The 12,112-nt window shown below is 34.0% G+C and overlaps 1 pseudogene; it reads right to left on the bottom strand.

The window, feature by feature from the left end:
* Positions 1-10,874: 10,874 nt before the first annotated feature.
* On the bottom strand, positions 10,875-11,888 carry LOC107502420 (annotated as a pseudogene).
* Between the last annotated feature and the right edge of the window lie 224 nt (positions 11,889-12,112).

Raw genomic sequence — 12,112 nt, 5'->3', positions numbered from 1 at the left:
TCTGTATAGCAACCCATAATTAAAAAGAAAAGAAAAAAAAATTCCCAATAGGTTGCCGTTATATTTAAGCATATTCTGTTAGAGTCATCGGCTTTTATATTTACAATTAACTTTTATAGGTTTTAAATTAACTTTCTCATTTGCAAGTATCATCATGTACCCAAGGCTTTTCACAGATAAAACAAGTTCATAATAATTATAATTGTTTTTCTCCTTTTGATTTTTTAGTTTTTCATAGCCAGTAGGAGTTTTTACAGGGTAGGGCTTTGATCTTTTAACCCTACTGTAGATCTATTTTGAAGGTATCTTTCTTTTGTGGCAACAAGGTCTTCCAAACCATTATTCATTTTTTTCTTGCCTCAAGACATTAAGTCAGTTACTCCTCCTAATGCACAATGATTTTGAATTGAGAAAGACTTAGAACTGTAGCAGTTGAGACTATATTCAGATACTGGTAACAAGGTATGGAAATGACATTTATTTAAACAAGCTAGGGATTTATTTATTTTTTATTCTCAGGAAGCGTTTCAGAAGTCAACAGTACCATATTAATTATAATATTAAGTGGTTTTTCCTTCTTGTCACCTTCAGGTCTCTGTTTTGACACATGTATTGCAAAGTATCCCTGAGCAAAAATATGCTTAGCTAAGTATCTTTTAAAATACGTTGAATAATTATAACAACAATCATTCAATATTTTAAAAAAGTCAACGTGTTTCTTTTCATTCTAAAATATTCCTTAACAGTGTCAATGCATGTATGCAATAGACCGGCTTGGTTTTTTTCCCCCACCATCAATGAGATATAATTCACATAAATCATTTTGTAAACTAAGGGTATACAATGTAATGATTTGACACACATGTATACATATTGTGAAATGATCACCACAATAAAGTTAGTTAACACATTCATCTCCTCATATAATTATACTTTTTGTGTGTGTGTGTGTGTGATGAAAACATACAAGATCTACTCTCAGCAACTTTCAACTATATAATACAGTATAGTCACCATGCTGTATATTAAATCCCTAGAATTTATTCAATTTATAACTGGAAGTTTATATCCTTTGACAAACATCTCCCCATTTCCGCTCCCCACAACCCCCGCTCCCAACCACCATTTTGCTTTCTATTTTTATGAGTTTGGCAGGGTTTTTTAGATTCCACATGTAAGCGAGTATTTGTCTTTCTCTGTTCGACTTATTTCACTTAGTATAATGCCCTCAAGGTCCATTCATGTTATCACCAATGGCAGATATATTTTTTCAGCTGAATAATGTTCCATTGTATATGTACATACATTTTCTTCATTCATCTGTTGATAATAACAGGTCGTTTCCATTTCTTGGTTATTGTGAATAAGCCTGCAGTGAACATGGGAGTGCATGCAGATATCTCTTTGAGATAGCAACTTTATTTCCTTCAAATATATACAAAGAAGTAGGATCTCTAGGTCATGTGGTAGTTTTATTTTTAATTTTTTGAGAATCTTCCATACTTTTTTTCCATAATGGCGCTACCAATTTACATCTCCACCAATAGTGCATAAGACTTCCCTTTTCTCCACATCCTCACCAATATTTGTTATCTTTTATCTTTTTGATAATAACCGTTCTAACAGGTGTGAGGTAGTATCTCACATTTTGATTGGCATTTCCATTATGATTAGTGGTGTTAAGAATCTTTTCATATATCTGTTGGCCACCTATATGTCTTTTTTTGGAAAATAATGTCTATTTAGGTCCTTTGCCCATTTAGTAATCAGATTGTTTTCTTGCTATTGAGATATGAGTTCCTTCTATATTTTGGATATTAATCCCTTATCTGATGTACAGTTTGCAAATATTTTAATGCATTTATTTAGAGTATCAAATGTTTTTATCCTTCATTCGATTAATGTGGGGTATCACATTCATTGATTTGTGTATATTAAACCATCCTTGAATCTCAGGGATAAATCTCACTTGATTATGGTATAAGATCATTTTAATGTGCTATAAATCGTGGTTTGCCAGAATTTTTTTTGAAAATTTTTATGTCTATATTTATCAGGAAAATTAGCCTATAGTTTTCTTTCCTTGCAGTATCTTTATTTAGATTTGGTATCAAGGTAATGCTGGGTTTCTGCACAAGTTTGGGAGTGTTCCTTCCTCTTGAATTTTTTGGAAGAATTTCAGAAAGAGTACTGGTAATTTTTCTTTAAATATTCAGTAGAATTCACCAGTTAAACCGTTTTGTCCTGGGATTTTCTTTGTTGGAAGATTTCTAATTGCTGTTTCAATCTCCTTAGTTTTTATTGATTTGTTAAGATTTTTTAAAGTCTTGGTAGGTTTTATGTTTCTGGAAATTTTTCCTCTTCTTCTAGATTTTCCAATTTATTGGCATATAATTGCTCATAGTAGCCTCTTATGATCCTTTATGTTTCTCTGGTGTTAGTTTAATGTCTCCTCTTTCATTTAGAATTTTGTTTATTTGAGTCATCTCTCTTTTTTTCTTTATTAGTCTAGCTAAAATTTAGTCAATTTTCTTTATCCTTTTGAAAAAAACAACTCTTTGTTTCTTTTTTTTTTGATTTTTAGTTTCTTTGATTTTTTCCCCCATTTTCTTTCTAGTCTCTATTTCATTTATTTCTTCTCTAATCTTTATTATTCCCTTCTACTAACTTTGCATTTACTTTTTTTTTTTTTAATAATTTCTTGGAGTGTAAAATTAGGTTACTTATTTGAGATCTTTTTTTTTTTTATTGTAGGCATTTATCACTATACTGATTTTGCTGCATCCCGTTTGTTTTAGTATACTATATTTTAATTTTTATTGATCTCCAGATACAATCTGATATCTCTTTTGATTTCTTCCTTGACACATTGGTTGTTTAGGAGTGTGCTATTTAATTTCTACATATTCGTGAAATTTCCAGTTTTTCTTCCATTATTGAGGTTTTCCTTTCCAGATTCTAAAATGTTTGAAAAAGCACATGAAGATATATATAATATAAAATTGTCTTCTAAACATTGATTCAAAGCTTGCTCATTTATAGTAGTATCCTCACAATCTGCAAAATGAAGGTACTGGATGAAACAAATAAAGAAATAAGGACAATGTAATTTGTAAGAAAAATAAGAAAAAATTGCTGATGAAAAAATAGTTTTATAATCTCTGATATTACCGGCCTTGACTAATAATGGTCAGAAACTACCATGTAGAATATATAAATAATTTATTTTTAAATTTTATTTTTAAATTGTTTACTATCTGTGAGTTATAATGAATATAGTTTTTTTTTAAAAAAGTTTTCAGGTAGATATAGTTTTGTACCTGCTTTAAGCAATAGTTAGGATGAGTTAACCATTTTATCAGTTGGTATATTTTAGGCAGAATAATGGCTCCCAAAGATAACCACATCCTAATTCCTGGAACCAAGTATATAGTACATTGGTTAGACACTTATATAGTTTATTAAACAATCTCCCTATTCGCTCTTTCTCTCCTCTGGCTCTCCACCTAGCCATTACCTTACTGATGACTGCATTCCCTATGCCGTGCTCCCCATGCTTGTGACCACCTATCAGCTACTAATTTGTACTTCTTTAACCCTTCACCTCATTATCCCAGCCCCCAAGCCCCTCCCCTCTGGCCATCACCAGATTGTCCTCTATATTTGTGAGTCTGTTTTTGATTAGTTTGTTCCTTTCGTTCCTTAGATTCTGCATATAAGTGAAATCATATGGTATTTATCTTCTCTGTCTGACTTATTTTACTCAGCAAGCATATTAACCTCTAGGTCCATCCATGTTGTTGCAAATGGTAGGATTTCATTTTTTTTAATAGCTGAGTAATCATTACCAGTTTTCTAATCAAGTAACCTAAGCAGCCAAACATTTATAATTTAATTAATAATAATGGCAAAGTGAGACATAATTTATTTACTCACCTTAATGGAAGTGAATAACTATAAAACAGTGTATCAACTTCTTAAGTCCACTTTAACACTCTATGCTAGGTTATATTATATATAAGAAAATCAGAGTTGGATAGCAGCGAGAAAAGTAGCTTTTTGCTACATGTTTTGAATTTGCTAAAATTACACTTTTCAAACATTTTTGAGACTGCTTTGTCTCCCATATCTGTGTCCTAAAAGACACATGCTATGTGTCACTCCTCTGCAATTTCTCCCTAGTTTCCACCTATAAATTGGGTTTGTGCTTAGAACGGGTATTCAGGTAATTTTCACCTACATGGCCATGCAGGTATCCATAATGATTGGTTTTTGCCTGTGCCAAATGGCTGTTAAATATTTTTAATATCAATATTCCAAAACCTGTATATATAAACACACACAAAAAGATTTATTCCTTCTTGTTATACTCCCAGTTGGTTCTCAAACCCAGTGTGTGGTAATCATTTTAATTGCAATGGTAAAATGAAAGCTTCAAAAATTGCACTATTCTCTAAAATTGCCAAAAAGAAGTTGGGACCTGAAGATTTTATCATCATTAGTTTCTCTACTATGTGACATGTCAATAGCAATCATTTCTATTCTGATCAGGTTAAGCTAATTCATAAGGGAAACTAAAGTAACAGGAAATTGGAGTAAGAGGGTAGCCTGAAAAGTGGACTACCACTACAGTGGCCAAGACATGATAAATTGATTATGAAGAGCGATAATTAAAACCTAGTAGAACAAAATGCTTCTTTATAAAAAAATTTTATTTCTCTGATAATGGCAAAGGAAAAATCACATAAACTATGCAAAAAGTAGTTTTGACTAACTGATTATAAAAAAACAATAATTACAACCCAGTGAAAAAAACTTGATTATTTAAAAAGGAGTATCATTTCTCTGATGATACTGCAAGAAGGAATTTGACATAAAGTATGCCAAAGAAAGTTTTATGCACATTGAATTTCCAATTATTTTACCAAGAAAGTCCCTGGCAAGAATCTTATTTTTAAATGTTGGCTTCAACACAGGTTACCAGTCCAAAATATTGTCTCCCTACAATTCTATAGAACTATCCAAAGGGTTGCTTAGAGGTTTAGAGTTCCTGCAACATTTGAAGTATTTTGCATGGTTTATGATCCTTTGAAATGTGAGATCTATTAGATCTATTTGAGATGCTAAGGAATGCACACAACACATGCCCGTCTCTCACCCTCCCACACACATATGCACATCACTGATGTACACATAGAGACACATACACAGACACATCGTAGAGCTTGGTATTTGTTTTTGTAAGTTCATAAGATGTGACATATAGCATATCTTGTTAACTAAAGGACTGATCTTTCCATTTCTTTTTTGCAAAGAGATATTAGAGATAAGTATCAGTTAATGATAAATTATTGGACTTTATTGTTCCCCTATACTATCTTCTATTTGGTATTAATTCCCTATTGTTTTATGGAATACATCATGGATCACATAAAATCTAGACCCAAAAGGAAATTGACATTAAATTATCAAGACACTGGCACTTTAACATTTTCTGTAAGTATAATAGAAATGTTGTCAGACTGTTTCCTGCAACCCCACAACCCAAGTACAACTTCAGTGGCCTTGCTACTGTTGATTCCCCCAAGAGACCACCCAAAAACCTGTTGATCAAGGTAAGCAAACTTAATTAGATTTACTTCAGTAAAGATGGGCACTACCTTGCCAGAGTCTTAATATTATATCTGGAATGAGTGTCAGGAGAGAATGTTCATAGGCTTATGGGGTCTGGAATCCAGTGGTTTAACATGGGTCTTCCAAGGCAGGAAACTGATGGAGATAGGCAAAGTTTGGTTATAAAAATTACAACTGATGAACACTGTTAGGTGAACATCTTGACATGAGTCTTGAGTCAAATCTTGTTTGATAAGTGAGCTTTTTGCTAATGTGAACAATCAGTTGTTCTCAAAAAAGATCTGTTTGTCCCAGTGAATAAATTGTCTGTCTGGACATATTGGATTGTAATGATGTTTTGAAGCAAAGATTGAAGCAATGTATTGGTTTAAAAGCTTTATATTTCGGGACAAGAAATTGAGGTCATGTTGACAAAAGTGGACTCAGTTCTCAGTCTTGATTGTTAAACTATGTTGAAACAGGTGGTTTCATCTCTCACTAAAAATTTATCATAGCAAGTATCTAGAGTCTCCCATTGTACAATACAATGTCCCAGGACATTAAATGAAACAAAGCATATGGGCACTGCCAAGAATCTCTTTCTGGGCCATTCAACAGCTAAGATACTGATTAAAACAGAGCAAATTTGTTTTTGGAAGGAGGCTAGCTTAGGAATGTGACATGAAATAAGCTCTTATTCAAGGAAAGAATTGATGATTAGCAGGAAAAGAATCATCCTCTACATAGATATTATATATAACACTTTGCTCCATACTTCATTTTATTTCTATTTATCTATATTTTTCTAGATAGTAGACCCATTGCCTTTTCTGCAGCATCCCTAGAATCAACAACCAAGCTTCTGTACCCACTTCTACTAATCTCCAACACTAATTCCTTTTCTCTGAAATCTCTCCCTGGGTCCTATTTCTTCATCTCCATTTTCTCTTCCTTTTATTTCTTGTTTCCTTTACATAAGAAATTATAATGACATTTAATTCCAAAGATCAAATCAGTAGCTACAAAGAAATTATTTTCTCTTCTTTCTGTGTTGATATGGGCTTATTTATTCTTCTAATACTTTCTAAAGGTAAGAGACGATAATCTTATTTATTCTTCTATTGTACAAAAAAAGGGAAAACCAAAACAGTAAGTTTCCATGATTATACAAGCTGAATATTCACATCTACAAATTTTGCCAGTATCCTGAGAACTAAGGCTTGTAAGAATTAATATTCTTACAGTTGAGTGTTGTAAGAGGAATAAGTGTTATAAACAGTGTCTTTACTTCATTTTCAGTATTTAAAATTAGTTAATAAAACAGAAAGATACAGGCAAAGGTGATAGAACTAGTATATATGAAATGGCCATAGGGAGTATGAGCAGTAAAGAAAATATAAATTTCAGCAGATACTTGTTATATTCCAATCAGTACAAATTCTGTGATATAATCAATAGGTATTGATGAAGCAAAAACAATCAACATTTATGAAGCTTCTCAGGAAACTGATGACTATCAGAAAGACCAAATCCCATTTTGTCATCAGTTTATCAGGAAGTGACCTATGCGAAGGTCATATGTACTTTAATCCACTCATTTTGTACTCATACATAAGGCATACTCTTAAAGGCTCAATTGAGCTTCTCTTAAGAATAGTTTTTAAAAGAGAATAATGGACAAAATAACTACAATTCCAACATTGTAATTATTTGTTATAACCTATGACTGATTCTATTAGGCTGATATAGTACTTCTTCATGAATCTTAAATTAGTTTGATTTTAAAGATAGTAAACTTCAATAAAAATGATGATTCCCCACATATAAATTTATATGACAGCTGGAGAAATTCCTGCTGAAAGAATGAGTACTAATTTATTGAACATTGGAATGAATAGCATTGAAGTTAATCCATTTTATTGACATTCTACAGAGAAGTGAAACATAAGAAATATTGATAGTCATCCTCAACAATCCATAATGAACCATAGCTATTCACTCAAATTTAAAAAAAATCTTAAAATATATTATTTGTGATCCTATTTTTTTTTTAGTGGATGACCTTTATTTAACCATGGCAATCTTACCTTCTAAATGATTCTCACCCCTAACTTCTGATTCCTATCAAGTTCTAGAACTAACTCAGACTATTTCCTACTGTGTTAGTTTTATGCCATTGCATAATAAATTACTACAGATACAATGGCTTAAAGCAACACACATTTATTATCTCATGGTTTCTGTGGGCCAAGAGTTGGCATGGCTTGGCAGGGTCTTCTACTCAGGCTGCAATCAAATACTTGGCCAGCTGGAGTCTTACTGGATATTTGACTAGAGAAGAATCTGCTTTCAAGCTTATTCAGGCCATTGACATAATTAATTTGCATATTGCTGTGAGACTAAGGTCCCTGGCTACCTATTGGCAGTTGACTGGAGGACACCCACAGTTCCCTGCTACATTGCCCCTTTCATAGACAGTTCACAGCATGGCTCTTTGCTTTACGGCCACCCAGAAAATTGATTAGAATCAAATCACAGATTCTGCCTGCACTCTAGAGGAGAGTATTATATAAAGGTATGACACGTTGGATTTCACTTTAGAGTGTGTCCGCTACACATCTCATCCCCCAAATCAACTCTGAGGACCCTATAGAGATAAAAAAGGTAGCATTAATCTGAGCAAAAATAATAATAAAAAAGTTGGGAAACCCCTGAGGGATCACAGACTCCCTTGAATGGTGTGTAATGCAGCTTGGGCAAAGAGTAGCCAGCCTGAACCAGCAAGAAAAGAAAATGATGGAAGGAATATGTTAACTTCTATTTTTGCCTCTCTCTTTTACCTTGAAACAGTAGCCACCGGCCCTTTAGCAAAGTATTCTGCACCAATACAATAGACTACCAGTATAGGAAATAACAGTACAAAACAGAAGTCCTACAAGGATGAGTTCAAAATAACCAGACATTTATGGGAGTTCATATCTCTATGACCTCACATTCCAAGCCTAAAGTCCAGTGAATTATAACCTAGAGAAACCTTCTTCACCCAATGCTTCTTTGTATGAAGAGTGTAAATGAAATCCTGGCTACAGAGTTTATTTCGTTGAGTAGCAGTAATTGGGAGTGACATATAGTGCTTCTGTGGTTCCAGATAGTCTGCCTCTCTCTTTAAATTCACACTGAGAAACTATCCAAGACCTTGACTTTGACTTTGTTCCAACACCAAGCAGAATAGTTAACAACACCAGGGAACATGAGGTCTCAGACCAAATGTAATAGACGCCCAAGGTACAGTCACCTCAAAAGAAAGGTGATAAACCAAACAACATATGTCATATGAAACAGAACAGAAGTACCAAAAATTTAAGTATACTTCAATAGTTAAGAGGTGATATAAGCAATAAAAATTATTAACAATTAAACTTCAATCAAACCCAAATGAAATATTTGATATAAAATTTGCAATATTTGAAATAAGGACACAATAATTGGATGAATAGTAGTATAGATACATGTGAAGAACTACTTGGTGAGTTGAAAGGCAAAGTTGATGGTATCTCCTACATGGCAATCTGAAAGGAAAAATAAATCATAATATAAGACTAAAGCTGAGAGTGAAGTAGGGTAGCTTTATGAATTACAGAAAGAAATTTAAAAGAAAAAGAGAAGACGAATCATTTTAACAACTAATAGTTAAAAATTTCATACGCTTCAAGAAAAACAGATCAAAGCTTTAGATTTATAGTATTTTTAGAGCGCTAAGGGAGAAAAAAAATCCATATCTAGATGCATTATAGTAATATTCAGGAATAACAATGGCAGACACAAATTTTAAATGATCCTTGGGTAAAAAAAAAAATAATCCACAGAAAAATAAGGATGAACTATTATATTAGAATTATCAACAGCAAAATTGAACACAAAAAATAAATAATGTTATAAAATAATGAAAGAAAAATACGTTTAGATCAAGAATGAAATATTGAGCATCATAGTCATTGAGATGTGAGGCATAATAAAAAATAATTTTCAAAAAGATGTCAGAATGTTTGCCAAAAAAGAAAGACATTATAGATATACTTGGAAAAGTTATAAAAGAAACAAACTCAGAAATACACTTCAACATGTAAAAGATATCAGAATGGTAAAATCCTTCAGTAGACTTTTTGTGGTCTTAAAAAGAAATAAAAGCTAATTCCCCAAAGGGATAAAAACGATGTTTATAACATCAACCTAGAAATAAATATCCAGACAAACGACATAATGGAAGATTTCAAAAGTAAATATAAAAAGGACATATTTAAATATGTGCCTCTTAAATATCTAATTGTTAAGGGATAAAGGTTTATAGGCTAAACACTTCAAAAATGAAAAGATTTTCCTTTTGATTCAAGTTTGAATGTAGGAAGTCACAAGAGAGCGTTGCCCTCGTCCTAAGAATCAGAAACTGAAAATGAAGAAACTTTTCTAAACAAAGTAAGTTCCATAGAGTGAAAAGCCCTTCTTAACAGAAAAAGACCTACGGCTATTCTCATACCTGATGGAAAGGAGGAAGCAGCACCCACCATAGCTGTGAGGTGCTGGTGAGGAGAAGCTAGGGCAATAAAAAGCTAGAACTTTTAGTGAGCTTTTAATGGTGAGTGATAAGACAGATTCTAATGTAGAAGTTTCCAGCCACGAAGCAACTATACACCTATCTGCCAACTTTCCCCCAAGGTGTTCACTGAGCTCAGTGGTAGGTAGTTCACTGTATACCAATGAGATTTAGAAAATATGTTAAATTGATCAATTGCTAGAAAAACGTATACACAGAGGTAGATTGACTGATCTATCTTCACCACACAGTTTAAGAAAGCGAATACGATAAATATGTTTGAAATCCATGGTGGATTTCGGTTCCATAATGTGTCATTAATTTTGCAAGTTGTTTAACCTTTATATAAATGGAGTCACAATTTTTTCTGTAACTTTTTTTAAAGTTGTTTCTAAAGTTTAGTCATCTGTTTATGACACCATACACAAGAGACAAAGTGTTTCATATCATAGATTTCACTTCCAACTCCTTGGAATGTTCATTTCTTTGCCTAAAAGGAGAGACTAGATGGGAAAGCCAGGCAATGCTTAGGCAACTGAAATAAGGATGGGGCAGGGGGCAATGCTAACATTATCCTCATGGGGATGTGCACAAGTTGCAAGCTGGTTTTTTAGAATTGTTAGCTAGAATCATGGGGCAGCACTCCTGGATGCCCGAGCTGTCGCAGGCTTCAGTCATCCCTACCATATAGGTACAGCAGTGCCTTCTGGTAATCCCCCTTGGTATCTTGCTGGATGGAGCAGTAGGGGGACTTCCTTTGAATACAGACCTGATTTTCAACATGTCCACTTCACTGTAGGAGACCGTGATTCTGAAAAGGACTTTATCACGAGTCCCCTTGCCCTTTTTGGAGTCATATAGTTGGTCAGCAAAATACAGGGGGTTGTTCTGGGTACAATGAACCAGGTTCAAGAAAGCATTTTCCAGGTCTCCCTTGACTTCCTTCTTCATGCTCTCTGACATGTCATAAGGGCTATAGCTCTTGTATCTTTCAAATACTTTCTGGAGGTGACACACACTCCGCTCAGTCATGATGCTGATCTATTGCGGAACATCAGTTCTTTTCCTCTTCACTCTAGCATCGTAGAGCTCCCGGGCATCTTGGTCAATCAGTTCATAATCAATGAGAGATCTGTCTTCTGCTCTTCTACCCTTCGCGAGAGCAACCATCAGCTTATGGAAGTCATCAAATGTGTCAGAAATAATGTCCTTCTCCAGATCAGTCTTGTACATTTCCTTGTAGACTCTGTTAATTTCCTGCAGTTCCTGGTTGGTCCTTGAGCAGATGATCTCAGTGAGAGAATCCTCATCAGTCCCCAGCCCCTTCATGGAGGCTTTCAGCAATGAAGCATCATAGTGAGCAGGTGTTTTCAATAGGCTCCAAATCACTGTCTCCAGGTGGCCAGACAAGGCTGACTTCAGGGCTGATGCAAGTTCCTTTTTGGTCCTTCTCTGGTAGGCAAAGGCAATATCCTGTCTCTCTTCATTGCTGCATTTGGTCAAAATGTTGACGATGGTGACCTCATCTACATCTTTGATCTTGATGACTGTTTGAAGGTTCAAAGCATCCTGGACAGCATCAAAGTTGGTATAGGCTTTGACTGACTCATGTGCACTTGGGGGTGTAGAGTGAACAGAACTTGCACAGAATTTCATGAACAGTAGACATTTTGAAAGAAGCTGAGCCAAGTGCAGAGAGCTGGGAGCATCCCCAGACGCCGAGGGGAGCCCTCTGTAACATTCTTTTAAATTTTATAACATTCACTCTTTTTGATTTATTATTGTTTCTCATTCATTTTCACATACTTTTCAATCCAGGGTGCATTTATCCATTCTCCTGGTGATGATCGTCTGGATTGTTGTAGGTTGCCTGCTATTATAAACTATGCTACTAAAAAAATGTTTACT

Source organism: Rousettus aegyptiacus, unplaced genomic scaffold, assembly GCF_014176215.1.
Source record: "Rousettus aegyptiacus isolate mRouAeg1 unplaced genomic scaffold, mRouAeg1.p scaffold_m13_p_9, whole genome shotgun sequence".
In the NCBI taxonomy this organism is placed as follows: Eukaryota; Metazoa; Chordata; class Mammalia; order Chiroptera; family Pteropodidae; genus Rousettus; species Rousettus aegyptiacus.
Note: the sequence above shows the minus strand (reverse complement) of the source record. Positions and strands in the feature narration are given on the sequence as shown.